Consider the following 14,990-nt stretch of genomic DNA (forward strand, 5'->3'; position numbering starts at 1 on the left):
GTATGAGTACTTCCTTTGTTCTTGGTGAGGTATGGAGAAACCCTAGTAATATTATGATGTGAAATAAGGATGAATTATAACTTTGATCTATGATTATAACCTTTTAAGAATTTGGTTGTTATCAAAATTATTTTCATATTCTGAGAATGTCATCGAAGTGATATTTTTCAGGGAATGTCATCAAACAAGTTTCATCCTTTTGGAAATGGTACATCTATCAATTGAATGTTAGCTTCATGACATAACTTTGTCAGATTATTAGTCAAGTAACAGAACTATGACCCCGAGAGAAAATCCAGAGGGGAACGATTGCCTCCATTGCGGTATCCCACAAGAAAGAATCTTGGGAGATGATCACCTTCCGGCTTGGAGTATGACCTTCCTCTGTGTCACCGACATCGATCGGACCGGGGGTACTCGCCTCCAGTGCTCGATCTCATCAGCTAAGACGGAAGACCCGTTGTCATAGAAGGACTAATACTTCACTTTAGAAATGAGACATATTTATTTCTATCTATATTTTTCAGAATTTTATATATATATATATGTGTATAATCTATGTTTGCTTGAAACATATTGCTATATATGTATTACATAGACATAATTATGCTTGCGAGACACATTTCTATGTATGGTTGCTAAAAACATCGAAAGAAATCACCACAATAGTTTTGGAATTTGAGAAAGAAAAAAATATTTGGAAGTGATTGTTTTCATGGTATCATCAAACAAGTGTGCTTGTTTGGGAAATTCCACATCTATCAATTAACTATACACTCGCAAAAATCGTATTGCACAATGACGCAGCAGCTAAATTCTTAAAAATGTTATGAAAATTATTTTCGTATCTCGAGAATATCATGCAAATGATCATTTTCCAGGAATGTCAGTAAACAAGTGTCATCCTTTTGGAAATAGTACATATGTCAATTGACTGTTATTTGGGGAAATAACCTTACCGATTTATTAGTCAAGTAACAAAACTACAGCCCCGAGAGAACCTTCGGAGGTGAACAAATGTCTCGTCTGCGGTATTTATATCTATCTATATTTTTTCAGAATTTTATCTATGAGTGCACATAATTTTATCTATCTTTTCTTGAGACATATTGCTATCTATGTATGACATAGACATAATTCTCTATACGAGAAACGTTTCCACCTATGATTTCTTGAGATATCAAAGTGAATCGACGTAACAATTTTGGAATTTGAGGAAAAAATATAAAAGCTACATTAGGAAGTGATATTTTTCATTGTTTAATAAAAGTAGTGTGGTTGTTTCGGAAATGCCACAACAGTCAATTGACCGTAAAGTCAAAAAAAAATTGTATTACAGAGTGCCACAACAGCTTAATTATTTAAACGTCACCAAATGGTTTTCGTATTCAGAGCATGTCATGGAATCGTTTTGAAAATGATACATCTGTCAATTGACCGTTAACTTGGTGAAATTACCTTGCCAGTTTATTAATCAAGTAACAGAACTATGAACCCCCATAGCAACTCAAGAGGCAAGGGGCCGGGATGCCTCGTTTTTGCGGTATCCCACAAGAACTGATCTTTCGTGAGGATTGCCTTCCGGTTAGGAGTACGTCCTATCTGCGTGTTATCGATATATGACAAAGCCATAATTCTGTGTACGAGACACATCTCTATCGAAGGTTGCTTGAGACATTGAAGTAAATCTCCGCAATAGTTTTGAAATTCGAGAAAAATTATAAAATATACATTACAAAGCGATCGTTTTCATATTGATCAAACAAGTGTGGTTGTTTCAGAAATGCCACATCTAGCTATCGATTGACCATAAAATCAAAAAAATGTATTTCATAGCAGCACAACAACTAAATTCTTAAAATGTTATCAAAATAATCTCCGTATTCCGAGAATGTCATGGAAGTGACCGTTTTCCAAGGAATGCCATCAAATAACTGTCATACTTTTGGAAATGTTACATCCGTGAACTGACCGTTAACTTCGTGAAATATCTTTTTCAGTTTATTAGTCAAGTAATAGAACTACGACCCCAAGAGCAACTCCAAAGGGGAACAAATGCCTCGTTTGTGTTATCCCGCAAGATCAAATCTTGGGGAAATGATCGCCTTCCGGTTAGGACTACGGCCTTCCTCTGTGTCACTAACGTCCCCTAGATCGGGGGTACTCTCTTAAGGTCTTCGACCTCATCAGCTGAGAGGGTTTGATACTTCACTCTATAAGTTACACATATTTATATCTATCTATATTTGTTTCAAAATTTTATCGATGAATGTGTATATTTTTATCTATGTTTGCTTGATACATATTTCTATCTATGTATGACATATTTCTATCAATGGTTCCTCGAGACAACGAAGTATATCGCTGTAATAGCTTTGGAATTTGAGAAAAATATAAAAAAAATACATGTAAGTGGTCGTTTTTATGGTGCCATCAAGATAGTATGGCTGTTTCGTAAATGCCAAATCTGTCATTGATCGTTAACTCAGGAAAATCGTATTTCATGGTGCCACAATAGCTAAATTCTTAAAGCCTTATCAAAATGATCTTCGTATTGTGAGAATGTCATGGAAGTGATCATTTTCAGGGAATGTCATCAAACAAGTTTCACCCTTTTGAAAATGGTACATCTGTCAATTGACGGTTAACTTGGTGAGACAGTGTGGTAGTTTATTAATCAAGCAACAAAATTACAACCCTGGGAGCAACTCCAGAGGGGAAAAAAATGCCTCGTTTGCGTTATCCCGCAAGAACGAATCTTGGGAGATGATCGCCTTGCGATTAGGAGTACGGCCTTCCTCAGTATTACCGGCGTCCACATGACACACGACCAGAGAATGATGACCAGGACTACGACGTTCCTCCGTTTAACCAACGTGCATTGGACCGGGGGTACTCGCCTTGCGGTCCTAGGCCTCTTCAACGGAGAGGGAGGACCCGACCTTATATAGAGGAGTGATACTTAACTTTGTGAATGAGACATATTTTATATCTATCTATGTTTGTTTCTGTGACTTTTATCTATGAACGAGATATATTTATATCTATCTATATTTTTCAGACTTTTATCCATATGAGTGAGACATATTTTAATCTATGTTTGCATGAGACATATTTCTATGTATGAGGCACATTTCTATCTATGGTTGCTCGAGACATGTTTCTATATATTACAATTACTACAAACTAAGATACATTTCAAACATAGTACAACAAGAAATTAAGATACATCTAACTCAACTTAAGATAGACTGCATAACATCATCGTCGCTATTCTTGCCAACTTTCGTCTAGTTCTCATATGTGAAACCCCTTGGACAGGCACCCTTGTATGATGCTAAAGTATCTCCAGGCTTGAGCGATACATTCCTTCCTCTGTGGCCCGAATGACAGATTGCTTGTCCATACGGGATCGTGTCGTGTAGCCACTTATCGATGTGGTTTAGAGGATTTCTTCCTATGGCTCGAGCATGGAGCGGTAGCATATTATTTTGGAAAAAAAAAAGTAAACCGCTATAGTATTATTGGAATTTGATAAAGAAAATGTATAAAAAATCTATTCCTAGCATCCTTGTATGATATTTTCATTCAAAGTTGTGAGAAATCGATTCTAGGAATTGGCCACGCCCCCTTGCTAGAATGAGAGAGCAACCAAAAGCGGAAAGGATCGGAGCCAGCAGCAGCATGGACAAAAGCTTGCACCCCACACGCGCGAGTATGACAGCAACGAAAAAGCTTTGGGATGGATACCGTGCACCGCAGAGCATCCATATCCACGGATCCACACGTACGTGTGCTACTCCTACCGATAGCACAGAGCGGCACAGGTCTCCGCCCGAGCTAGGTGCGTAGATCCATTAAGTTCTAAAATTCTTTTTGCCGTGTTCATAAATAGCAAAGGTGAGATTGACGTTTACTTATGTATTATTAGTTAGGAGAGAGTTAAAGTGTTTTATAAGATCATACTGTTGTGAAGTGTATATGTGGATTGCCTAGCCCTTTTCATAAGTTCGGACGTTTGGTTCAAGTGGCTAGTGCATGAAGCTTAACATGGTATCAGAGCCTCAGGTCTCAAGTTCAAATCATGGTTTTCGCAATTAAGCCTAAAAATTACTGTTGTCCCCCTCTTTAGCCACCGCTATTTCGGTGTGCTCTTCTTCTTTCACGTGTTGACTTTCTCTTCTCCCGTCACACGCGAGTGGGGGTGATGTGAAGTGTATATGTGGATTGCCTAGCTCTTTCCATCAGTTCGGACTTTTAGTTCAAGTGGCTAGTGCATGAAGCTTAACACATACTAAGGTGTGAGAAGAGAAGAGGTCCGCACACACTCTCCCGCCGTTCGCCTGTCCCGACTCGTCTCGCCATGGTTTGCACGAAAGAACCGAGCTCCTATCTATGCATTTCTTTTATAATTTTGCTATTTGAAAAATTAATCTGTATTAATTATGAGTTATTAATAAACGCGTTAACTCACCCGGATTTTTCTGGACCGCGGCTTACTCGGACGTTGGCCTACGTCACACGCCCTTTTGAACCTGCACCATACAGGTGTTGGCGTGAACCCTACCTTGTACGAGACACATGCGACTTCCTTCTTCCAGAACCTTGGGCTGCCATCATTATCTTCCTCATTCGGTCTTTCGAACAGTAAGCCTTCAAAACCCTATCTCTTGTAGTGTTATAATCTATCTCTAACAGTTTATTAATAAAAAAAATTAATAACATGATTACTGTAGTAGTATAATCTATCTCTAATCTCTAAGAGTTTTTTAATATATATGTCGTATACTTATCTCCATATCCACGTGGCACATGCTTAGCTACTTTGTTTCTCCCTATGAAGACAGCGTCGCTCGGATGCGCTCTCGCTACCGTGGTCGGGGCGTAGATGCCGCAGAGCGCGGTTCGGCGGAGCGGCGCCGATCCCATTTTGGCAGCGAGCGTATGCGTGATTGCGCATCATTCCTAGTCGTCTTTGTTAACCTGAGGCGTGACAGATGACACAACCACAAGGGCCGAGATCCGATTTATTATCTGGTTCTTGTGCCGGAGAGATTCCGAGCATCAAGTTTTTAATAACATGTCTGGGAAGGATATCCGTTGGCCGGCCCTTCAGTTTATGAGAGCATCCCAGCCCGTTGGCCTCCCTACGCTCAAATCCGGCGCTATTTAGCGACGAATAGATGTAAGTTTTAGCCTGAAGAGCCTATTTTTTCCAGCGGCGAGTCCAGGATAGATGAATTCTTTGATAAATAACGGCAAAATCGTACAAAACAAAGCGAAATTTGATCAAACAAAAACGAAATTTAAAGGTATTTAACATACGTAGGCGAGTTCGTACATATGTAGGCTGATTTCGTACATATATTTGATTTCGCCAGATGGAAATATAAAAAAAAATACTACATGTCCTCGTCGTCGCTCGAGGTCCCGGCGTTCGGCGCCGCCGGCGGCATCCCCAAGGGAGGGGTGTTGCCGGCCTCGATGTGCGCGAGTACACGGGCGAGCGTGCGGCCCGGAGCACCCCACCAGCGGCGGCGACCGGCGGCGTTGTTACGCGCTGGAGGAGGGGGAGGGCCGTCGAAGGCGGCGAGTTCCCGTTCGTGCCGGAGACGGAAGAACTCATTCCACGCGTCGTAGTTGTCGGCGCGGTACCGCTCCTCCGCGCGCTGCTCTTCGGTGAGGGTGACCAGCACAGCGTCGATAGCGGCATCGAGCTCGTCGCGTCTGTAAGGGTATTTTACCCTTATCCATTATTTTGGTAACAATGACACCGTGCTAGAGTATTTGACCTAATACGTTTACAAGGATTATCTCAGGTATTAGGCAAAGAGGCATAAATGGTGTATCAAAGGAACAAGAAGGCTAAAGGAGACCCCCCACTTCAACAACAATCGAAAAGGGGTCTACAGCAGAAATCCGGTCTGCAGCCCGGTTGGACCGGCCTCCAAACCGGCCAGTCCGGCGTGCGGTCCGGTCGACCGGGCGCCAACCGGGCGACAACCGGGCTTCAGATCAGCACATAATCGATCCGGTCATCGGCCCGGTCTGCCGGCCTCCTCACCGGCGGGTCCGGCGTATGGTCCGGTCGACCGGGCGCCAACCGGGCGCCAACCGGAGGAGCTCCTGGATGAAAAAAAGTGGGATCCGGTCCAGCATCCGGTCACAACCGGCAGGTCCGGTCACTGGTCCGGTCTGACCGGCCTCCAGACCGGACAGTCCGGTCAGGGGTCCGATTGACCGGGTTTGTCGAGAGAAAAGCTGAGGTGGCAAGTGACCAACGGCCATATTTCGAAGAACACTATAAATAGGCCTTCTCCTACCTCAGAACAGTTTAGGGCACTACACTACAAGCTGTTCTTGAGCTCTCTCTCTCTTACTCCATTACTAGAAACACCAAAAGCCTCCGATCTCCCTCCTCCTCCACCCAAACTCAAATCCCTCCGGGGATTCACTAGAGGAGGACCCGATCTACTGTTGTACCAAGCCAAATCTCATTCCCCCTTGTATTCATTGAGAAGCTTGCTTCCTAGGGTTCCTTGGAAACCCTAGGTGGGCAAGAGGAGTCCGGAAGCATCCGGGCTGTGGATTTGCTCCGGGCAAGATTGTGAAGGTTTGGAGGCTACCTCAAAGTCTACCACAAGTGAGTGAGCTATTCCTTCGTGGGATAGGCTCCGGAGAATAGGGTGAGCCTTCGTGGCGTGGGGAATCCTTCGTGGGACCTCCACCCCTCCAAACGTGACGTACCTTCTTGCAAAGGAAGGGAACACGGGAATACATCCTCGTCTCTGCGTGCTATCGGTTATATCTAACCGAACTCCTTACTTGTGATTTAACTGCCTGAGAGAGCCTTCGTGCTCGAGTTAGTTGTATCCTCATATAGGTTGCTTCACCTAGTTTGCATTAGGCTCACCTTTATATTCCGCAAAGCCTAATATTGCAAAGAGAGAATTAAAATCTGTAGAAACCTATTCACCCCCCCTCTAGGTTTACCATCTCTATACTTTCAATTGGTATCAGAGCCTGGACTCTTATTAAGGGCTTCACCACCTTAAGAGTGAGATGGATAAACTATTCGAGGGTCTAGATGAAAACTCTAACCTTTCGGTTAAAGAGATGAAATCTAGATTCTTGGCATATGATGCCGAGAAGAAGAAAAAGGAGGATGAACTACAAAGCCAAATGGCAGAGATGTCTGCCATGCTTAAGAACTTGACTAGTGGGCCTCCTAGTACGGCTTCGGCCTCACTAGGGAGCTATCGCGAAGTCAACCATGACTATCCCAACAACACTTCACTCATGCCTCATATAAACCATAGTGGGAATGTTCCCCATTTTGATGGAACTCACTTTCCTTTTTGGAAATCTTCTATGGAATCTTATATTCGCAGCTGCAGCGTGGAGTTTTGGGAGATCATTGTTCATGGATACCGGGAGCCACAAGATCCCATTCGGTTGTCCTCCACCGAATTCTACAACCGTCAACTCAACGCCTCCGCACGTGACAAGATTAGGAGTGGCATCACCCGCAAGCTCCTTGATCAAGTCAATGACATAGACTCCGCTAAAGAGTTGTGGGATCGAATCATAGTACTCCAAGAGGGAACCGATTTGATCCAATCAGCTCTTTATGAGACCGCAAAGCAAGAGGCCCATCAATTCATGATTCGAGAAGGAGAGTCCGTGGCCGATGCTTATGCAAGACTTGGTGCCCTTAGAGTAAGGGTCAAGGGACTTGGTGTTGAGAAGTACAATGACGGCTTCGAGATGAATGAAGCATTCATAAAGTCAAAGGTCATTGCTATGATTGCCGTCAATCAAGAAGACACCAACCTTGCACTCAACTTGCAAATCATGACCAAGAGTGTCGATCTCAACTCCGATGATCTAGTCTCCTATGTGGCCGCCAATGAAAACATGGCCAAAGCGGGAAAGAGGCTCATGGCAATGAACCGTGTTGATGAAGCCTCACATAACCATGAAGCACCACACAACCTTGCTCTCAAAGCTAGGGCCGATAATGGAAGCAAAGAAGACTATGAAATTGAAGAATATGAAGAGATGACTTCAACTAGTGACATTGCTACCGACTTTGCTTTCTTTGCCAAGAAGTACAAGGCAAAGTTCCCTATGCTCCTCAATGACAAGAAGAAGAAGAGGACTTGCTACAATTGTGATGAAGATAGCCACTTTGCAAATGAGTTCCCTTATGAGAAAAGGGTAGACAAGCCAAGATTCATCAAAGGGGTCAAGCCAAGATTGAAGCCAAACCCAATCAACGATCGATACAAGAAGAACAAGGGAAGAGCCTTTGTTGGGGCCGAGTACGTGTCCGATGATGAAGAGGAAGATGAGGAGAAGGAGGCCGGAGTGGCCGGTTTGGCTTTCTCTAAGCCCGGGTCACTCTTCACATATGACTACTCCAAGGACTACTCCACGGAGAATGATGTTGGATCTTCCTTCATGGCAAGAACAACTCAAGATGATGACTCCGATGACTCTCCCTCATCTACAATCGTTGGCTCTTGTCTTATGGCAAGGGAAACCAAGGTAATGGAACCTCCACCTTCCCTATCTAGTGTTCTTGATGATGAAAACGAAAATCAAGAAGAATTAATTGTGCTTAAGGAACTCTATGATGTTAGATGCACCCTTCGTGGTGAAGCTCTTGTCAAGTTTGATTTCTTGATGGACTCACTCAAAGAAAAGGATGAGTCCATTGAGGAATTAGAATATCATTTGAATGAGAAGGAACGGAGATTCAATCTCCTAAGACAAGAGCTAAAAACTGAAAGGTGCATATCTCAAGGCCTTAAGCAACAAATTGAAACTTATGAACTTGATAAAGTTAAGGACCTAGAAACTATTGATAGGGCTCAATCATTGACCCAAGAGCTCAATGCCTCAAAGGAGGAACTTGAAGTTGCTCATGCTTCTCTCACTAGGGATCTTGACCACCTTGAAAAGGCTAACAAGCTTGTCAAGGATGAGCTCAAGAAACTTGGAGAGAACCATGATCTACTCCAAGAATCCTACAAAAAGGCTCTTGGATCAATAAAGGATCCCATTGATGTTGAAAAGCTTGCTTGTCCCTCCACTTCCTTTACTAGTGAGCATGCTAAACTTGTTGAGGAACATGTTCGTTTACAAGAGGAACTTTCTTTGCATGTTGAGACCAATGCATATCTTGAATCCTTGGTGACCAAATATGGTCTTGACTATCATCCTAATGAATCTTCTTGTGAGCAAGCATCTATTCTTGAGGAAAATGTTAGGTTAACAAAGGAACTTGCAAAGTTCACCACCGCCAAGAACAAGATGGGATTGGATGACCTCTTGAGTAAGCAAAGGTCAAACAATCAAAAGTATGGACTTGGATATGTTCCCAAGTCCCACAAGAAGAACAACTACAAGAAGGAGAAACCCGCTCAAGATAAGAACAAGAAGGTCGCTAATAATGGCAAAACCTCAAAGGGCAAAGCCACTAGTGGTGACCGCACGGGGCCAAACGATCACTATGCATTATTTGTTGATTATTATGGTGATGTCTATGCTAACTATGTTGGCCCTCCTAATGGCTATGCTTATAGAGAGTACTCAATTTGGGTACCAAAAGATATTGTTGCCATTGCAAAGGAACCCATTAATCGATGGGTTCCTAAATTCTCTACTTGATTTTGTAGGGGTATTCCTCCGGTGGTCCAAAATGGGTGTTTGATAGTGGATGTGATAACCCACAAGTATAGGGGATCGCAATAGTCTTCGCGGGAAGTAAAACCCAATTTATTGATTCGACACAAGAGGAGACAAAGAATACTTGAAAGCCTTAACAACGGAGTTGTCAATTCAGCTGCACCTGGAAACAGACTTGCTCGCAAGAGTTTATCGAGGTAATGCTTTATAGCGATAGTGATGGTGAAATAACAGCAGCAGAGTAACAAAGACAGCAGTAGTGATTTTAGTAAACAGCAGGATTAAAATATTGTAGGCACAGGGATGGATGACGGGCGTTGCATGGATGAGAGAAACTCATGTAACAATCAAAGCAGGGTATTTGCAGATAATAATAAAACGGTGTCCAAGTACAAAGCAATCCATAGGCATGTGTTCCATATATAGTCGTACGTGCTCGCAATGAGAAACTTGCACAACATCTTTTGTCCTACCAGCCGGTGGCAGCCGGGCCTCTAGGGAATCTACTGGATATTAAGGTACTCCTTTTAATAGAGTACCGGAGCAAAGCATTAACACTCCGTGAACACGTGTGATCCTCACATCACTACCATCCCCTCCGGTTGTCCCGATTTCTGTCACTTCGGGGCCTTTGGTTGCGGACAGCGACATGTGTATACAACTTGCAGGTAAGATCATAAAACAATGCATATCATGATGAAATAATAACATGTTCAGATCTGAGATCATGGCACTCGGGCCCTAGTGACAAGCATTAAGCATAACAAGTTGCAACAATATCATCAAAGTACCAATTACGGACACTAGGCACTATGCCCTAACAATCTTATGCTATTACATGACCAATCTCATCCAATCCCTACCATCCCCTTCAGCCTACAGCGGGGGAATTACTCACACATGGATGGGGGAAGCATTGCTGGTCGATGGAGAGGCGTCGGTGGTGATGATGCCGATGATCTCCTCCAATTCCCCGTCCCGGCGGAGTGCCAGAACGGAGTTTCTGGTCCCCGAGACGGAGTTTCGCGATGTGGTGGCGTACTGGAGGGTTTCTGGCGACTTCGACTTCTTCCTCGCGATTTTTAGATCGAACCCTTTAAGTAGTCCAGAGGGGGGCGCGGAGGCCAGCCGAGGGGGCCACACACTAGGGCGGCGCCCCCCCTGGGCCGCGCCGGCCTGGTGTGTGGGGCCCTCGGGCCTCCACCTAGCTTGCCCTTCTGGCTCCCTGAGTCTTCTGGTAAAATAGGCCCATTGATATAAATTCCGAGGATTTTCCCGAAAGTTGAATTTCTGCACAAAAACAAGACACCAGGGCAATTCTGCTGAAAACAGCGTTAGTCCGTGTTAGTTGTATCCAAAATACACAAATTAGAGGCAAAACAATAGCAAAAGTGTTCGGGAAAGTAGATACGTTTTAGACGTATCAACTCCCCCCAAGCTTAGCTTATTGCTTGTCCTCAAGCAATTCAGTTAACAACTGAGTGCGATAAAAGAACTTTCACGAACACATTTGCTCATATGATGTAAATATTCTCATGATATGGCTAACACTTAGGCAGTTCATAATAAGGTACATGCAAATAAGATCATCTAATAGCTATGTCAATCATGGAAAGGTACCAACAATTAATAATAAGCATCATGAATCATGTCTATGAGCAGGAATGCAATGTTCATAAAAGAGTATGATAAAGTGGTATCTCGCTTGCCCGAATTTGAACAGCAAAACATAAATGCCCAGGCACCTCTGAGGTTCATAGAAAGACTAGAAATAGAAATTGTCAAAGATAAAAGCATCAAAGTTATACCACAGTCAATCATATTTTGGGACAAGCATATTATACTAAGAATGACAGTTGTGCTCTCAAGAAAGTGCTCAAAGAAAGGATGGAGACACAACGTAAAAATAAAAGATTGACCCTTCGCAGAGGGAAGTAGGGATTAACATGCGCTAGAGCTTTTCATTTTTAAAATAGGAGTAAAATTATTTTGAGAGGTGTTTGTTGTTGTCAACGAATGGTAATGGGTACACCAACTACCTCGCCAACCAGACTTTCAAGAGCGGCTCCCATGAAGGACGTTATTTCTACCAGCAAGGTAGATCATCTCTCTTCTCTTTTGTTTACACATGTACTTTAGTTTTATTATGGGCGACACTCCCCCCAACCTTTGCTTACACAAGCCATGGCTAACCGAATCATCGGGTGCCTTCCATCAATCTCATACCATGGAGGAGTGTCTATTTGCAAAATTAAGTTGCTTACTGATGAATCAAAGAAAAACATGTGAAGAGAACTATTAATGAAGTTATTAGCTGGGGCTGGGCACCTCGTTGCCAGCTCTTATTATGAAAGTCCGTCAAAAGCAAATGACAAGGTCGAAAGATAAACACCACATACTTCCTCATGAGCTATAAAACATTAACACAAATTGAGAAGCATTTTGAAGGTTTTAAAGGTAGCGCATGAGAATTTACTTGGAATGGTTTGAAATGCCATGCATAGGTATTTATGGTGGACACTTTGGAACAACTTGGTTTTCAGGTGTTTGGAAGCACGAGCAGCGTTCCCGCTCAGTACAAGTGAAGGCTAGCAATAGAATGGGGAGCGAAAAATCAAGAGAGCAGTCACTGTCATAATCATGCTTGCGGCAAAATAAATTAACGGAGGCATAAAAGTGATACAAGAACTCTGAAGCAATGTAAATCATAGAGGCTTAATTGACTTTTGTTCAGTCATATGCATGCGTGAGCATGTGCCAAGTTGATTCAAATGAATTATTCAGAGGAGGATACCACAATGTCATACCTATTTATGAATAAAACAATGCAAGCAAACATCCATGACATGCTACTCATATTAATAAATTGGAGCTAAACATGAGAGATCATGAACTACTAGACTTTCTTAAATGACATATACCTCACATGAACCAACTAAGCATGCTCACATGGATGAGTATATGTACAAAAATGAAAACAAATAGAGTTCATACCAGCCTCTCACCACAATCGAATTGTCGTAGATCGTCATTATTGCCTTTCACTTGTGTAGCTTGGATAATATGAAATGAAAACCACGCTCCAGCCACCGAGGACCATTGAACTCATAGTGAACTTTACAAACCAAAGAAGAACAGCAAATATTTTTGGTGTTTTTGAATTGGAAACAAGAACAAAGGGAAACAAGCAAACAAAGCAAAATCTTTTTGGATTTTCTTATAGCAAACCAACGATAGCAAATAAAGCAAAATAAATGTAAGAAACCCAAACAAGCAAATGGTGAAGAGAAACAACAGAATTTTTTTTGGTCTTTTTGTGTTTTAGGAAAGAAACAAAGCAAAAACAAGAAATGGCAAACTAGAAAAGTCACATAAACACAAAGCAGCAGGAATTCGTCAAACTTGACAGCAGTACAGTAATCGATTTTTAAGAAATTCTTCCACTGCTCAAATCGAAAAATGTTCAACTAATGAAAGTTAGATAACAACCTGGGGAACATGCACAAAAAATGGCTTCGTAAAATATCGTTCTGGATATTTTTGAGAATTTTTTTGGTAACAGTCCAGAATCTGTTTTCAGGCAGCACTTCCCCAAATATCATCTCCCTCTCATTAGAAAACCACTCAAAGAAACTAAATAATTATATACAAGTATCCAGCAACCATAATATGCAAAGAATGAGTGATGCCGGTATTCCTCCCCCCAAGCTTAGGCTTTTGGCCTAAGTGGAGTTCAATCCCATGGTGCCCATGAAGTGGCACCTCCGTAGTACGACGAAGATGGATCATATTCCGGGTATGTGCTAGAGGAAGCACCCGGATACGTGACGGTATAGTCGTAGGAGGGCTCGGGGTCCTCGGAGTCATGCTACTGGTGGAAGCCTTGTATCTTCATTTTCTCCTCCACCTCCTCCTTAGAGCGCGACCATGGTTTCCTGTCAATACTAAACAAGTCCGGCTGGGGCAAAGGGATTTCCCTCTCATCCCCGTCAGCAAACAACATTCTATAGACCAAATTATCTGAAGTAGAATCAGCGGTAACAAATTGATGGCTCTTCATAGCAGCAATATCAAGCCTTATAGGAGTTAATTGCACATCAGTAGGGTCAAGAGGAAGTTCTAGATATGCTAAAATGTGTGATGCAATAATTCCTCCAAAAATAGCCCCCCTGTTAGACAAGCGGCGAGCAATAAGAGAACCAAGATGATAAGGTGTCTCTCCAGTAAGTGCAAAAATTAAGAAAGCAAGATGGTAGCTAGAAATATTGCTAGTGTTCTCCCTACCAAGAATGCTAGTAGCAATGTAATAGGCAAAATTCTTAATGGCGGGGAGTTGGATGTTTCTTATCTTGCCACGCTGAATGGTGCGGCAATCATCATTGGTGATCCCTCGATAGAGCTCCAACAAGACCCTGGGGTTGTCCTCAATCTTCCTTGCTGTACCTACAGGGGCAATACCCAATGCAACACAAAATTCTTCCAATTTCATAGTAATAGGATCACCATAAATCTTGAATGTAACTGTCGGGCCATAGTGCTTGTTGTTGAACTTGAAGCTCTCAACAAAGATTTTGGTGAGCATGAAGTATTGCTCCCTTTCATCTCCCATATAGGCGGTTAAGCCCGCCTTGTTAACGAGGGTCAAGAAATCATCCAGCAACCCTGCATTACTCAAAAAGTCATAACATGGGAAAGATGAAGCGTTAGGAACTCCATTGTCTTCTTCGGGCTTGAAGCTTGACGCGATGACATCCTCATTGTAGGATCGCCTGAATCGGGTGGCGGTCCTAGAGGGCCTTCCGGTGCTCGTCGTCTCTCTCTCAAACACTTCTCCAAAGTTGAAATTATCCATCTTCCTTTTCTGAAATTTTTCAACAAACATTATAAAATTTGATTTGGTGACATATAATTGAGGGAAACTACTATAGGAACTTGCTAAAGTACTAATCATGCATCAAAACTAGTTTATACATCTTAGAACAAGCATGCAAGCTCACTAAACATGTTACCTACAGCAGCAAAATATTCAAGATATACTTAACCAAACAAAATTCTACTTGGATAATCGGAGGAGTCACATACCGGAGAGCAAATGTGCCAAATTTCAGACAGAAATCTGGGCTGAGCAAAGAGATCGAGAAATCTTGAGCTCTTGAGCAGAAACATGAGTGAGAGAAAGCTGGTGCTGATTTTTTCGGGAGAGAGAAGAGTGTGGGAGGAAGAGATGCTGAAGTGGGGCAAGGGGGAGCCCACACACCAGGGTGGCGCGCCCCCCTTGCTGGCCGCGCCGGCCTGTG

The sequence above is a fragment of the Lolium perenne genome, chromosome 7 (genome assembly GCF_019359855.2).
Source record: "Lolium perenne isolate Kyuss_39 chromosome 7, Kyuss_2.0, whole genome shotgun sequence".
Classification (NCBI taxonomy): Eukaryota; Viridiplantae; Streptophyta; class Magnoliopsida; order Poales; family Poaceae; genus Lolium; species Lolium perenne.